Here is a 17,244-nt window from a genome sequence, read left to right as displayed (position 1 = left end):
AATTAGATGGTGGCAGCTAGGGTTCATGGGAGATTGCAGAGAGAGTTGAGAGGGAAGGGATTCAGAGGCGGCAGTTGGTGAAAAATGAAGTGGGTTAAGGGGTCTTTTGGGTTTAATTATGGAAGGGCGAATGGTGGTCGTTGATCTGAATGATCAACAGCCTAGATTTAAAAGGGTAGGTGGGGCATCTGGGTTGGTTCATTTAATTGGGTTAGGGGTCGGGTTTGAATTGGAATTGGGCCGGGGAATTGGGTTTAATTTGGGGTTCAATTTAGGCTACAATTTAAATGCAATTGGGCTATTATTTAAATAGACAGTTTTCCGCTTTTAAATTATACAAAATAGTAAATTAATTTTTGAAAATATATTGAAAGCACCAAAATGATTTATAACATATAATTAACAATTTAAAAATACAGGACTTAATTTTATGAATATAAAACACAATTGAATCTTAAAAGGGCTAATATTGTAATTATATGAAATTTAGCTTAAAATACTAAATAAATTTGTAAAAAATATGCAAAAATTACATTAGCTATATTTTAGCTTAAATATAAAAATTCAATAAATGAGTTACCAAAATAATAATTTTGAAAATAATTATTGGGTTTTTATGGATAAAAGAGGGAAATAAATTGATTTAAAAACCCTTAAATATTATGGAAAAATAATAAAACATTTGGACATACTTATATATGCATATATATGCAATTTTAAAGGTATTTTGCATATTGAAAAAAGAATATAGGGAAAAATTAGGTATCAACATTCCTTACCCAGACTTTATTTACGCAGACCAATAATAATAGAGTCAAATCTTTCTTTGACTAGGGATTCAAATAAAAGGTGACTTGGAACACCCAAAAATCAAATTCTAAATGGAGATTATGTTAATAAAATAATTCCTACTCAAATTTGTCACTTCAAATGGAAAACTCTTTAACCCACAATCCATAACACATATATCTTTTTGGGGTAAAAAGAAGGTGTGATATCGTTGAACCGTAACGAATTCCAGACCCTTCATTTCTTCAACTCTTTAGGCTTTTCTTGAACCATGTCCAATTGTTGGAGCAACCATGTCCAACGGTTGGAGAAACCATGTCCAACGGTTCCGTAGAAGCGACTACACCAACAAAACCAAATTTTCCAGCAACTTCAACAAAGCTCAAATTGATCCGAACCCCGTCCGAAACTCACCCGAGCCTATCGAGACCTCATCCTAACATACTAAAAAGTCACATAATATAATATGGACTTACTCGAGGGCTCAAATCACGCATAACAACATTGAAACGATGAATCACACCTCAATTCAAACTTAATGAACTTTAAAATTTTCAACTTTCAAATTTCATGCCGAAACATATCAAACCAATCCAGAATGAACCCAAATTTTGATAAATGACATAATGGAGCTTCTCTAAGTTCCGGAATTGGATTCCGACCCCGATATCAATAAAGTCAATTCCTGGTCAAACTTCCAAACCTTCAATTTCTTACTTTTTCCATTTCAAGCCAAATTTGACTATGGACTTCAAAATAAATATCCAGATATACTCCTAAGTCTGAAATCATCATGCGACACTATTGATACCATCAAAACTCTATTCCGTAGTCATTTTGCATAAAAGTTAAACTACGGTCAACTCTTTTCATTTAAGCTGCTAAACAAGAAATTCATTCTTTCGAACATATTCCGAAACACCTGAAAACCAAAATCGATAATATACACTGGTCATAATACATCGTATGAAGCAACTCAAGGCTTCAATTAGTTGCATAGGATGTAAATACTTAAAATGACCGGTCAGGTCGTTATATTCTCCCCCACTTAAACATACATTTGTCCTCGAACGTGCCAAGAGTTGTTCTTAAACCTTCAAATCACTGTCACACCTTACCACGCATAATCTCTATGATGACCCAATATGTCATCTTTAATTTTAAATACTCATTTTTATGTTTTAAGACGTCAAATAGCACCATTCAGCATTCACCGACTTACGTGTGCTGTCCGAATAAAAATTCGGAAAACTTTTATGTGAAAAATTGATTAAAATGTGAAATAGAGCTTCAAAACTCATTTGAGTTGAGTTAGGTCAATGTTTTAAGCAAACGGACCCAGATCGGTGTTCTAACAGTCCCGACTGGTCCTTATTGTGATTTGGGACTTGGGTGTATGCCCAGAATCGAATTCAAAAGCCCCTAGCTCAAATTATTCGCCATTTGACGGAAACTAGAAATCTAAAGGTTAATGATTTTCAAAGTTTGATTGCAAATTTGACTTTATTGATATAAGACTTGTATTGAGATTCAAAGTGTTGGAATAGATCCATTATGTAATTTGGGACTTACCTGCCAAATTTGAGGTTATTCCGGATTAATTAGACATATTTCGGCGTGAGTTATAAAATTGAAAATTTCATAAACTCATAAGTCTAAATCGAGGTGCGAATTGTAGTTTCGAAGTTGTTTGACATGATTTGAGACCTATATTAAGTCCATATTATGTTACGGGACTTGTTGGAATATTGGGACGAGGTCCCGAGGGGCTCGGGTGCATTTCGGACCATTTTTGGTCAAGAACACAGGTCTGTTCGGGTGTTCCCATATCTGCAGAGGTCTAGTCGCATATGTGAGCCCGCAGATGCAGCACAATGATTGCATAAGCGGCGTTTGGCGAGAAGCCTCAGAAGCAGAACCTTAGTTTCGATCGCAGAAGCGGAAGGCAGTGCAGAAGCGCAATGTTTGATCGCACATGTGCATGCGTAGAAGTGGAACATTTTTCCCTAGGTGCAATGACTGCTCTCCAGTGCTTCATCTTAGAAGCAACATTTTAGTCGCAAAATTGACGCCGCGGATGCGGTCATTGCATCACAGAAGCGAAAATGCTACGCAGAATACATAAGTTTGGGAGTCCGACATTTTTACTCATTTTTGAGTTGTATGTCTCGAATTTGGGCAATTTCAAGGGAGTTCTTCACAAATTCGAACTGGGTAAGTGTTCCTTATCCTATATTGATTATATTTAATACTTATTTATATCATGAATCCATGAATTTAATGGAAGAAAATTGGATTTTTACAAAATCTTTCAAAAATATAAAATGAAGATTTGAAATATCGTCCGATGTCGGAATTTTATAATTTTAGTGTGGTTGAAATTGTATCACAACGGGTGTACGGATTCCGTAATTTTTTGTCGGGTTTCGAAAAGTGGGCCCCATATTGACTTTCGATTGATTTTTCTAAAAATGACTTAAATTAAGTCTCTTTCTGTAATGACACGGCCGGTCCTATTAAGAATTTACGCCCCGATCTCTTATTAACTGCTTCCCCATATTTTTCTTCTATTTTGATTTGCCGGGATATTCGGTTTTGAGTTTCGGAGTGATTTGGGACACTCAGTTCCTAAATGAGAGCTTAAGCTTTAGAATTTGGACTATAGTCAGAGCAATGTGAAGATGACCTCAGAATGGAATTTCATCATTTCCGTTAGCTCTATTGGGTGATTTTGGGCTTAGGGGTGTGTTCGGATTGTGTTTTGGAGGTCCGTAGATAATTTAGGCGTGAAATGCCAAAAGTTGAATTTTTGAAGTTTCCGGTTCGATAGTGAGATTTTGATATACGGGTCGGAATGGAATTCCTGAAGTTGGAGTAGATCCTAGTGTTGAATATGACTTGTGTGCAAAATTTCAGGTCATTCGGACGAAGTTTGTTAGACTTTTTGATCGAAAGCATATTTTGAGAGTTTTTGAATTTCTTAGGCTTGAATCCGATACTAATTGATTTATTCGATGTTGTTTGAAGTGTTGCGGAGATTTGTATAGGTTTGGATAGTGGTATATGACTTATCTGTGCTTTTTGTTGAGATCCTAGGGGCCTCGAGATGATTTCGTGTGGTTAACGGGAAATTGAAAATTTGGAATTTGTGTCACACCTCCTTTTTGTGCGCCCGCCCCGAAGGGTAAGATGCGCAAGGGAGTTTTTCCAATTTAAGTGACAATATTAGAAATGGGATTATTTATTTAATTCAGAGTCGCCATTTGGGAAAGGTTTGGCTTTTGGTGTCCCAAGTCACCGGTTTATCTTGAATCCCAAATCGAGGAAGTTTTTGACTTTCCAAATGAAGTCTGCGAACCAGAAATTCTAAGTAAGGAATTCTGTTGACCCGAGGGAAGGTGTTAGGCATCCTCGAATCCCGTGGTTCTAGCACGGTTGCTTAAATTGTTATAATGGCTAAATATCTGATTTAAATACATGTTGTGACTTATGTGCTTTTATTAAGTTTAAACCGCTTTTATTATTATCATTTATTTTTATAGAATTGCAACGTCGTGAAAATGCATCTCGAACCACGTCACAATCAATGCACCCGTAGTTGTTAACACATTTCGACACAGTTGAGATTTGAATTTGGGTCACATAAATGCGCACCCGAATTTAAGAATGTAATTTTAATTAAGTCGCGCCTAAAGAGTCTAACGTGTTATTATCTTTGGGGAAGACAGTGAAATTCACTAAACAGTCCCTCCCAAATTCTAAGTATTTATTATGATCGATTATTGAGGGCCCCGCAATTTGCATTTTTATTTGGTGAGACTTGTCTCATTTATTTGAAGCAGGTGAACCTACAATGACTACATCTTTATTATGTTCGTCCCTAAGGAATGGAGAAAGAAAATACATTCTAAGTAAATTGCATGCTTGGCCGATTCCGGATTCTTGTTTAATTATCTGATTGGTTGTTTATGAGGTGGGAATTGTCTCATACCTTATCTCAACGAGTGAATATGCTGTTAATTTGCTAAAGGAGATTGCAAGCAAGATTAATAACAAATACTAAACTTACACTAAATGTTCTTCAAATTCGAATTTAAACTAACTTATTTGGGCTTGATTAATCAAATCGGCTACTTATTAGAAGATGCTACTAGTTGGGTTCGAAACTGCCTAATGGAATTCGGACGTGACGGAGTTAAATTAAATGGTTTAAAGCTATATTGCGTCTGTCCAGGTTAGTAGCAATCCATCTTATACATACAGAACATAACTAAAAATGAATTCTAGTTATTGGTGTACCAATTACTCGTGCATTCCACGAATTACATAATTACATCATACGCACAACTAAACAAGCTAAACCATTGTAAATCAAGATAATTAAACAAATCAAGTTTTCAATTAAATACAAAAACTACCTGCTGTATCTTCCTATCAAGTTACAATCTTAAAGATTCGCGCAAATTTACTAACACTTTATAAGAATATAGGTGCAGCACCAAATGACTAAAAATTCTTCGCGTCTTTCATTTCAACTCATTGTTATTGTTACATCAATTTGAGATTCGAAAATGTATACCTGGATGCTGAAATGCAAAGAAAAAAATGGAAGTAGAAAGTCAGCAACAACTCAGGTGGCAGCAGTGACCACAAATAAAAGCAACGAGCAACAGCAGTAGCAACAAATAACAGCAGGACCAATTCCAGTGCAAGAATGCAACTATAACCGACGGAAAGCAGTAGCAAAAAAAATGACAGCAGCAAACAGTAGAGTAGAATCAAGACTCCAGATAAACAAAGCCAGAAAAAAAACTAATGATACAAGCACCCAGTACACTCAGTTGGGACTTGGAAATACCACTGTTAATCGATAGGTCAAAAGGTGAAATCAAGACAACAATGGGAAAAACAGTTTCTAATTTTTGTCTGTCTGTTTTCTATCTCTCCTCCTCTGTCTATATGTGCGTATCTCTTTGTGTATGTCCCCTTAACTAATGGAACCCCCCTCTATTTATAACCTTCCTCAGACCATCTACAGCCTGTAAAACCATTCAAACTCCCTCCTTTTTCTGTTGTTTTTCCACTCAAACATTTAAAAAGTAGAACCCCTCCCATGAGATTCCCCCTGACAGCCCTATCTTTAAAATATTCAAAGTGATTTCCATTTTATTAAACTAAAACAAGGGTATAGGCAGCCTGAATATGCCTTGACAGCACATGCTGTGCCATTTGCTCTAATTGATAAAGAAACTATAATGCACATGCTGCCCAAGAATACACATGCCATCAATTCAAAACTCAAACCTGAACTGAAACTATAACCCAACCATAAATATTTTTGATTCAAATTGAACAACTACAAACAGCTATACTCAATTCCTAGTTGGATTCAAACAAAACTTCAAGCAGAAAACCAATAACATGAATCAGATTATTACCATTCAAATCTAAACTAATTGACGATGTATATCGATTCGACTATACTAATTGTAACACAGGACAAGCAGTCGACCAAACAAACAACACAAAATAAGGCATAACACTATTCTTGACAATTTTGCACGATACAGGGGAAAAACAAAACATTATTTATTCGACGATGTTAATCTCATTAAAATATGTATACTACTATACAGATTCATCACAACAGAATAAACAAATCAAACAAATAGAAGGTCTTATGGAGATGAAGAACAACTGACAACACAAATTCCAAAATAAACAAACAAACTAAATAAAAATGCAGAAAAACTAATTTAGACTAAAATAGATAACAAAAGGGAGAAGTGAACAAACCAGAAAAGTTTTAACACGGATGACCCAGGCCCGAGCTTGATTTGACCATTTGAGGTCGGACAAATCCTAACCGAGGTGTTCTCGAACGAGAACACTTCGATTAGGATCTACTAGACCCCAAACTTTCGTTTATATCCAAACAGACTCCACAAATTCTTGCTCTAGGGTTTGAATCTTCAGATTTGGGGTTTTGGGATTTGTGGGTAGATTCGGACCAAACCAAGCTTGGTTTGGTCACGAGGGAGGTTAGGGGAGTGTCTAGTGTGAATCTGGGGTGGGTTGGTATAGATCGAGGTTTTTCTCGAATCTTCAAATGAAGATTCGAGGACCAAGGGGTTGATTCGAACTAAACGGTTGGTGGATTTGGGTTCAGGGTGATTGAGTGGTCTTAAGGTGTTAATCTGGGGGTCACCGGCGTTGTTGCCGCCAGGTTTTACGATGAGGGGGAAAGGGGGCGGCCCAAGGGTTTCTAAGGGATTTGGGGTCGGGTGAAGGAGATGAGAATGAAGGAGGGGTGCTTGGATAGGGGGCGGGGTACAAGATGATGGCTTTTATACGGGGTGGATGGTTGGGTCTTGGCCGTTAGATCACTCCTGATCAACGGCCTGGATCCAAGGGTTAATCCAAACGGTGTCGTTTGGTTTAGTATTGGGGTCGGGGTTGGTCCGGGTAATGGGTCGGGTGTGGGTTTATGGGTGAGTGATCTGGACCATCAGTCTAGTGAGATTAACGGTCCAGATTGAAGATGGTACAACGACGTCGTTTGGATGGTCGTGTGGCCACCTCAATTTGACCGGATAAAAGGGAACCTGGACTGGTCATTTTGGTTTGGGCCTGTTCCTATTTAATTTAGACTGGCCCAATCCGAAAAATCCTTTTCTTCTTTAATCTCTTAATTAAATTGTCAAATAATACTATAAAAACATTAAACAACTATTATCATACAATTAACATTTAATTGAAATAACATCACTTAATGACGAAATAGAATGAAAGATGCATTTTTTGTGATTTTCCTTTAATAACCGGATTATGGTTCGATTAATTCCTAATAGCGGAATAATATCCTAAACTTACACACGACATATATTTTTGTATTTTTTGTTTTGATAAGACTAAATAGACACGGACAAAACCACAAATAGCTAACAAAAATGCCACGTGAATTCCAAAAATTGTACGACAAGGCCATTTGTTATTATTTTGATTTCTTTTGGAGTAATTGTCGTGTAAACAAAAATCACGTGCTCACAGTTGCCCCTCTTTGTGCGAAAACATGAAGAGTTTCCGTACAAAGATAAAGTGAGCGGATATGAGCGATTTTTGCGTATTGGGATACTCCATGTGAAGCGCACTTTTGAAAGATTTGACCGAATCTTCGCTTCCAAGATTTCCTACATATCCTGGGCTAAACAAGAATCAGGTCAATGTAGTTCGGGAAATTTTTGATAGCTGGGACTACCATGGGATTGCAATGCTTTCCGTTACTGCTGTTGCTGTTGCCACTATTGCTTTACTGACCGCTTTATTACAACCAAAGGAAATTGAAACTGAACTAATTATTTATACCTATCAACCGCTAGTTACAAGATTCCTATCTATAATTCTTTTGCAACTTGATCTTGGGTCTTAGCTGATTCTGCTTGTAGACTTCGATCTGAATCTTGATGCTTGCAAGTTGTAGGCACCTGCTTATTTCCGCGATGTTGAGTGAAACGGGGTTGGCGGAGTTTGGGACCTTGATTAAACTTTGGAGTGATCCACCCTTTGTTTGTTCCAATATCTCGGGACATCTTCTTTTTGTCCTTTTCTTTTTTTCTTTATTTTGGATTGAGACTCAATCCGTGGGTTGTCTCGATCCATGCGCCTCAAGGTCAGACCTGCTAAGACAAACAAAACAAATGAACGAGATTTTTCTGCCCCAGTTTCACTAGGAAATATTTCGTGATTTAATCGCCATAACAACTTACAGAATTGATGCGGGGATTGAAAATTCTAGTCTACGAAGTGCAACTCAGGGATTGGAGCCCTAATGTCGCGAAAGGTAAAAATGCACAATTCAGGGATTGGAGCCCTAATGTTGGCTTAACAGAAAAATGCTCATTTCGAGGTTGGAGCCTCAAATCGGGAGGATTGCCAGGTTATGTTGGAAACTGTCTGGGGTTATGTCGGAAAGATTCATCGGGTTATGCCGGAAAAGGGAGAGAGTCCTCGGGTTATGCCGGGGAAATCATCGGGTTATGCCGGAAAAGGGAAAGAGTCATCGGGTTATGCCGGGGAGATCATCGGGTTTTGCCGGAAAAGGGAAAGAGTACTCGGGTTATGACGGGGAAATCATCGAGTTATGCCGGAAAAGGGAAAGAGTCCTCAGGTTATGCCGGGGAAATCATCGAGTTATGCCGGAAAAGGGAAAGAGTCCTCGGGTTATGCCGGGGAAATCATCGGGTTATGCCGGAAAAGGGAAAGAGTCCTCGGGTTATGCCGGGGAAATCATCGGGTTATGCCGAAAGAGGGAAAGAGTCCTCGGGTTATGCCGGGGAAATCATCGGGTTATGCCGGAAGAGGGAAAGAGTCCTCGGTTTATGCCGGGGAAATCATCGGGTTATGCCAAAAAAGGGAAAGAGTCCTCGGGTTATGCCGGGGAAATCATCAGGTTATGCCGGAAGAGGGAAAAGGTCCTCGGGTTATGCCGGGGAAATCATCAGGTTATGCCGGAAGAGGGAAAGAAGTCCTCGGGTTATGCCGGGGAAATCATCGGGTTATGCCGGAAGAGGGAAAGAAAAGGCTCCGTGGGTTATGCCAGGGAGGTCCATGGTTTGTACCGGGATAGTCGAGGAATGAGGTCCTATGCTACCACGATTCGTCTTTTTTTCTTTTGGTATGTTCATTTTTATTTCTTGTCTTCTTTCTTTTCTTTGGTTTTCCTTTTCTTTTATTTATCAAAATGCATGAAAGAATTCTAGGGAAGCTTCCTTTTGGTCGTTTTCTTGCCACAAAGCGGTTTTAACACTCGCGCATTTAATTTCTTTTGGGCTACACCTGCTTCTTGCACGGTTGCTTTGGGTCGCACCTGTCTCAATTTTCCTAAACAAAGAAAAATTGTCAGTTTGAAAACGGCGGTTGGTTTGGTGGCCTTGATCGTTCCAGTTGCTTTGTCTTGTCCTAATTCCTGTTGAGAAACTCTGCCCTTGATTGGATTCACATGCGACCCCTTTTAAACTGATTAAACTTGCAATTCACGGATTTTGTGATGGTTTGCCTGTGTAAGGCTTTGGTTCTTTTATCCCATTCTGCTTGGGGATTCTTTACGAGGCCAGCTCAGTGGGGATTTTTATTGGGGAGGCTCTGTGGGGATTTGTACAGGGCAGACTCGTTGGGAATTTTGCTGGGGCAGACTCTTTGGGGAGTTGTACAAGGGAATACTCTGTGAGGATTTTTACAAGGGGAGACTTTGTGGGGATTTTACAAGGGGAGGCTCTGTGCGGATTTGGCAGTTTTTACTTCGAAAGCAAATCAACAACATGATCAGTCGGGTTTGGACTAATGTACCACTGAAGCGGGGTATTTTATTTCCCACTAAACGGAGCTTCGTGAAACCGGTCCTGCCACCTATTCTTTCCAGTATATCTGGAACTTGGAGTCAAAATGAAAGGGTTTCGAAAAAAAAAACAAAGAAAGGAGAAAGCAAATTTTGGAAGAGAAGTGTCCCTTTCGGGATAAAAGGACTTATCTGAAGGGAACATGCTGACTTTAAATGGACATGACATGCTCTTTGGACTGGATGCCTGACCTTCGATGAACTTGCATTTCCTCATGAACCGAAATGGATCCATGTTTCAAAACCGGTGGAACTTTGCCGAGACTTCCTGAGGTGGAGCCATCCTTTCGGCCGACAGCGCCCTTTGCGGGTTTTCGCTAGTTGACCTCTCTCATTTATCTTCTTGTTGTCGCTTGATAGCACTCTTTGCAAGTTTTTACTAAACAAGCTCTCTCATTTTGGTTTCTCTACTCCCGTCGCCTCGTGGTGCCCGAAGGTTTTCACCGACAAGACTATCTCATTTTATTTTTCTCATTTTGTTGTATCAGATCCAAATAACACCATCCTCCCATTTTGAGACACTTTGCTCGTTGATCAGAAGGACTTGAACAAAGTTTGGTGAAAAGAAACTTGGATTGAACTACAGCTTTAGAACCGTCTAGGCGGGATTATTGCCGAATTATTACAATGTCTGCCCCAGTTTAAATTTTGGGGAAAAACTGGATTTTTGTTTTGGTGTGACTGAACCCCATAGAGAGGCTGCCTACGTATCCTTTTGGAATCATGTCGAACGTAGTTCAGGCGCAATCAATGTTTTGTTTTGTTTTTGTTTTTTGTTTTTTTTTCATAACCGGCTCAAAGGGCTTGTAGAGAGAGTTGATAGTGTTTGGGGTAGTGGGAATAAAACCTTTATCATTTTAAATGTGTCAGGACCACTGGAGCATAACTCAAACATAGTACCTTTTGACTGCATCCGCATTCACTGCTTTTTCGGGATCATTTCCTTCGATATCACCTAGGTACAACGCTCCTCTCGGCAATATCTTCCTGATGATATACGGGCCTTTCCAATTTGGAGCAAATTTTCCCTTCGCTTCCTAGTGATGTGGCAGAATGCGCCTCAGTACCAGTTGACCCACTTCGAAATTCCTAGGTCGGACTTTCTTGTTGTAAGCACGGGCCATTCTTCGTTGGTACAACTGCCCGTGACAAACCGCAGTCATTCGTTTCTCATCGATCAGTGTTAACTGTTCCAAACGGGTTTTGACCCACTCACTGTCTTCAATCTCAGCTTCAACAACGATCCGGAGAGAAGGGATTTCTACCTCTGCCGGTATCACAACCTCGGTCCCGTAAACCAACAGATAAGGGGTTGCTCCCACTGATGTGCGTACTGTGGTGCGATATCCCAGCAATGAAAAGGGTAACTGTTCATGCCATTGTCGGGAACTCTGGATCGTCTTCCTCAAAATCTTCTTGATGTTCTTGTTTGCTGCTTCAACCGCGCCATTGGCCTTGGGCCGATAAGGAGTGGAATTCCTATGCATTATTTTGAACTGTTCGCATACATCCTCCATCAAATGACTATTCAGGTTTGCCACATTATCTGTGATTATAGTTGCAGGAATACCGAAACGACAGATAAGATTTGAATGTACAAAATCCACCACGGCTTTCTTAGTGACCGATTTGAGAGTGACAGCTTCGACCCATTTTGTGAAGTAGTCGATAGCGACCAATATAAATCTATGTCCATTTGAGGCCTTCGGCTCGATAGGGCCAATGACGTCCATGCCCCAAGCAACAAATGGCCAAGGTGCAGACATGTGATGCAGTTCTGTGGGAGGTGCATGAATCAAATTACCGTGCACTTGACACTGATGACACTTTCGAACGCAGCTAAAACAATCCTTTTCCATGGTCGTCCAGTAATAACCTGCTCAAAGGATTTTCTTTGCCAGAACATACCCGTTCATGTGGGGCCCTCACACTCCTGCGTGTACTTCGTGCATGATCCTTCCCGCCTCCTCGGCGTCAACACATCTTAGAAGATTGAGGTCCGGAGTCCTCTTATACAATAACTCGCCACTTAAAAAGAAACCACTTGCATGCCGCATAATGGTTCTCTTTTGATCTCCGGTAGCATGTTTGGGGTATTCTTGTGTCTTCAAGAACCTCTTGATATCATGGTACCATGGCTGTGTACATGATCCTGCCTTAATTACGTTGCAGTAACCGTGTCTTTCCCTGATTTGGATTTCCAAGGGATCGACGTGGGCGTTGCCTGGGTATGGTAACATTGAAGCTAAAGTAGCGAGCGCATCCGCTAGTTCATTGTGACACCGCGGGATATACCTGAACTCTATTGATTTAAAACGCTTGCCGAGGTCCTCCACGTGTTGTCGGTAAGGAATAAGCTTGATATCCCGAGTTTCCCATTCACCTTGGGCTTGCCGGATAATCAGGTCAGAATCTCCCATAATCAATAAATCTTCGACATCCTGATCGATTGCCATATGCATGCCCATGATGCAGGCTTCATATTCAGCTGTATTGTTCGTGCAAAAGAAATGCAGCCTAGCTGTAGCAGGATAGTGCTGACCGGAGGGCGAGATCAAAATTGCCCAGATTCCTACACCTTTGGCATTTACGGCCCCATCAAAGAACATCTTCCAAACATGAGCGCTTTCCGAGACTACTTCCACGGTGTTTATTTCTTCATCCGGAAAATAAGTACTCAACGGTTGGTATTCCTCATCAACCGGGTTTTTGGCCAAATGATCCGCTAATGCCTGGGCCTTCATTGCCGTACGGGTGACATAGACTATGTCAAATTTAGTAAGCAAGATTTGCCACTTGGCCAGTCTTCCGGTAGGCATCGGTTTCTGAAATATGTATTTCAAAGGATCAAACCTGCTTATGAGGTAAGTAGTATGAGCTTGGAGATAATGTCTCAATTTTTGAGCAACCCATGTCAAAGCACAACACGTTCTTTCCAGCAGAGTGTACTTGGCCTCGTAGACGGTGAATTTCTTGCTCAAGTAGTAGATCGCCTGCTCCTTCTTTCCGATTACGTCATGTTGCCCGAGGACTCAACCGAAAGAATTTTCCAAGACTGTCAGATACAAGAACAGGGGTCTCTCTGGCTCTGGCGGGACCAAAACCGAGGGATTTAAAAGATATTCCTTGATCTTGTCAAAAGCTTCTTGACACTCAGCCGTCCATTTTATCGCTGCATCCTTCCTTAACAGCTTAAATATGGGCTCACACGTGCTAGTCAGCTGGGCGATGAATCGACTGATATAGTTTAACCTGCCCAACAGACTCATCACGTCTTTCTTTATTCTCGGGGGAGGTAGATCTCTGATAGATTTTATCTTTGTTGGATCTAACTCTATACCTTTCCTGCTTACTATGAAACCCAAAAGCTTGCCTGATGGGACTCCGAATGCACATTTAGCCAGGTTCAGCTTCAAGTCGTACTTTCTCAGCCTCTCGAAGAATTTCCTCAAGTCTTGGATGTGATTGTCTCGTGTCCTGGACTTGACTATCACGTCGTCCACATACACCTCTATTTCTTGATGCATCATGTCATGAAAAATGTCAATCATGGCTCTCATGTAAGTTGCCCCAGCATTCTTCAGACCGAATGGCATAACCCGATAACAGTAAGTCCCCCATGGTGTAGTGAAGGCAGTCTTCTCGGCATCTTCTTCATCCATCAACACCTGATGATATCCAGCGTAACAATCTACGAAAGACTGGATCTCATGTTTGGCGCAATTATCAACAAGGATGTGGATGTTGGGCAATGGGAAATTGTCTTTGGGACTTTCTCTGTTCAAATCTCGATAATCCACACATACCCGAGTCTTCCCTTCTTTTTTCGGAACTGGAACTACGTTTTCCAACCATGTGGTGTACTGGACTACCCGAATTACCCCCGTTTTCAGCTGCTTAGTGATTTCTTCTTTAATTTTATCACTGACATCAGTCTTGAACTTTCTTTGCTTTTGTTGAACTGGAGGACAATCAGGGTGAATTGGTAATTTATGCACCACTAGATCAACGCCTAATCATGGCATATCATCATATGACCAAGCAAACACATCTTTGAATTCAAAAAGGAGTTGAATTATCGCGTTTCGCGTTCTCTCGTCCGTGTGAATGCTTATTTTGGTCTCTCGGATTTCCTCAGGAGTTCCCAAATTAACCGGTTCGGTGTCATTCAGATTCGGCTTAGGTTTGTTCTCAAAATGTTCCAATTCTCGATTTATTTCCTTAAAAGCCTCTTCTTCATCGTATTCCATTTCTTGGTTCATTATTTCGCAACTAGACTGCATGTTTGGATCTGGGCATGAAGTCCACAAGCATGTCATGTTATTTAAAACCGCATTATTAGAACTGAAAGAAATAAAACAAAAATAAAAAGAATCAGAGAGAATAAATAAGATGAAAGATGGAATATTAACTTCATTTCATTGAATTTTGAAGATAATAGGGTTTACATCAGAATTTAAGGACAGGAAACTAAAAGGAAATCATTCGAGTTACACCCCAAAATAACTCGTAATGTAGAAAAGGTGGCAAGACCGGTCTACCAGGATTCCCGCTTGATCGGAAACGGAGTGGCCTTCCAGTTTTGCAATTTGGCGCCAGGCCCCATGTAAAGCACCTCAGCGGTGCTCGAGCCTTCTCCCGGCTGAACCATATGGGTTTCATACAACATTTGCCTCATAACCCCACAGATTTCTTCAATTTCCTCGGTCGTGAAGGTCTCATCCTCTCTTTCTTCAATGTATCTGGGTCTGACGAACGTTCTGTAAAGATGCGGAATTGGCTGAGACAAAACCCAACCATTGCTCTTCCGTTGGTTTGCCCACATTATATCAGCTTCTTCGGCGTAAAAACCAATACCGAAGAACTTTTTAGTAGCAGGTAAGGTGATGGGTTTGGTGATACCTTGCAATGATGCCCCGAGCCCCTTCCCTGGTTTATAACCATGCCAGATCATTTCCTTGGCAAGCATAACTGACGCCTTTGAGAGCAAATGTTGAGGGTTCGGGCTTCCTTCTTCGCATTGGTCTGCGACCACAACCTCGAAAACTTTATAGACTATGTGTTCACTACCTTCCTTAGCTTCGAGGCACGGAACCGACGGGTCTCGATAAATTGAATGCTTATCCTCTCCGTGGACTATAATCTCTTGATTTTCATATACAAATTTTACCATCTGGTGGAGAGTAGAAGGTATGGCTTCCGCCGCATGAATCCAAGGCCTTCCTAGGAGGAAATTGTAGGAAGTATCCATATCCAAAACCTAAAAAGTCACCTCAAAATCGACATGTCCGATAGTCAAAATTAAATCGATCTCACCTATGGTGTCCCTTTTGATGCCGTCAAAGGCACGAACACATACGCTGTTGGGTTTGATTCTTCCTGTCTCGATCTCCATTCTTTGTAGAGTCGAAAGGGGACAGATATCTACTCCGGACACGCCATCCAGCATGACCTTCTTCACATAGTACCCTTCACATTTAACCGTTAGGTGGAGGGCTTTGTTTTGGGCGGCCCCTTCCGGGGGAAGATCATTTTTGCTAAAGGAATTCTGATTGATCATGAAGAATCTTTCCGCCATCCTCTCTAGCTGTTCCACGGTAGTTTCAATTGGGACGTAAGCTTCGTTGAGGGTCTTGATCAACACTTTCTGATACTCAGTTGAATTCATCAGTAGGGACAACAACGAGACTTGAGCGGGAGACTTTCGGAGTTGGTCAATTATCTCGTAGTCCGCAGTTTTCATTTTCCTGAAAAACTCTTCCGCTTCCTCGGCACTGACGGGTTTTTTGGGTGGAAAACGCCTCTTTGTAGAATCACTCAACTCCTCCAGGTTGAGGTATTTCTCAGTTGGGTTAGCTTCATTTACTCCTCCCAGGATTTCTTTTCCTTTGTAGGTTACTACCGCCTTGTTATAATTCCATGGGACAGTAGTAGGATCTGTCATGGGCCTTTGCGGCGTGCGTCCAATAATCACAGGCTCATTCAGCCTCGGTGAAATTATTGGCCCCCATTCCGCATAGGTCCTTTTGGGCACGTAAATGTTAGATCTTTTTTTTAGTTCAAACCTTCTTGGAGGGCTCAATGTTACTCGTCCTTTCTTCGAACCTCAGGGAACATAAAGGACGGCATCTTTTGAGGGCACTACCTCAGTTTTGGTTTCCATTGCTTTTTCTGTGTTCTGAGGGGGGGGGGTTTACTCATCTTGTCCCCCTTCTCTTGCTTTGCATACGTCTTGGGCTTTTTCTCAATGTCAGCGATTGCAATGATGGCTTTCAAGACAGGATCAAACTCTTTATCTTCGCAAATCATCCTAATAATCGGTCCATTGTTGTGAGACGGTAACGGGTTGTTAGTCACATTAGGAATGTCTTCGTCCTTTAACACTATCCGCTTATGTTCTATGAGGTTTTCAACAACCCTTTTCAAAGTCCAACAACTCTCACTATCATGCCCTTCCACTCTAGAGTGATAGGCACATCGGGCACCAGGTTGGTAAGATGGTGACTCTGGGTTTTGCCTATTTGGAGGTACAGGTTGTAATAAACCCATTTGAACCAATTTAGGGAAAAGGTTGGAATATGACTCACCAATAGGTGTAAAGTCCATTTTCCTAGGCGGCTCTCGAGCGCGGGCATTGTAGGGGAGATTATTTTGTGGAGGTCGGGGATTATACTGAGCTTGATGAGGAGGTTGATTTCTTGGAAATTGGGCTCGCTTTTGGTGGAATTGTTGTTGTGGCCTAATATATGGTTGTGCATTCATTATTGTGTAGGGCTGAAGGTTCATAGCATAGGCCGCATCTTGATGGGGGTAATAGTGTTGCGGGGCTATTTCAGAGAAATGAAATAAGGATAGAAGGGGTTTCCTTACACTCGAAGTTGACATTGTTGCTTCTTCCTTTTTCTTTCGGTTTGCTCCTCCTCCAGAACCGCCTTGCCTTGCTTGGGAGGTGGCCCTTATAGCAGACTGACTCAAGATTCGCCCTGTTTTTAACCCGTTCTCCACCATTTCACCGATTTTGATAGCTTCAGCAAACGGCTTTCCCAATGCAGACATCATGT

The sequence above is a fragment of the Nicotiana tabacum genome, chromosome 10 (assembly GCF_000715075.1).
Source record: "Nicotiana tabacum cultivar K326 chromosome 10, ASM71507v2, whole genome shotgun sequence".
In the NCBI taxonomy this organism is placed as follows: Eukaryota; Viridiplantae; Streptophyta; class Magnoliopsida; order Solanales; family Solanaceae; genus Nicotiana; species Nicotiana tabacum.
Note: the sequence above shows the minus strand (reverse complement) of the source record.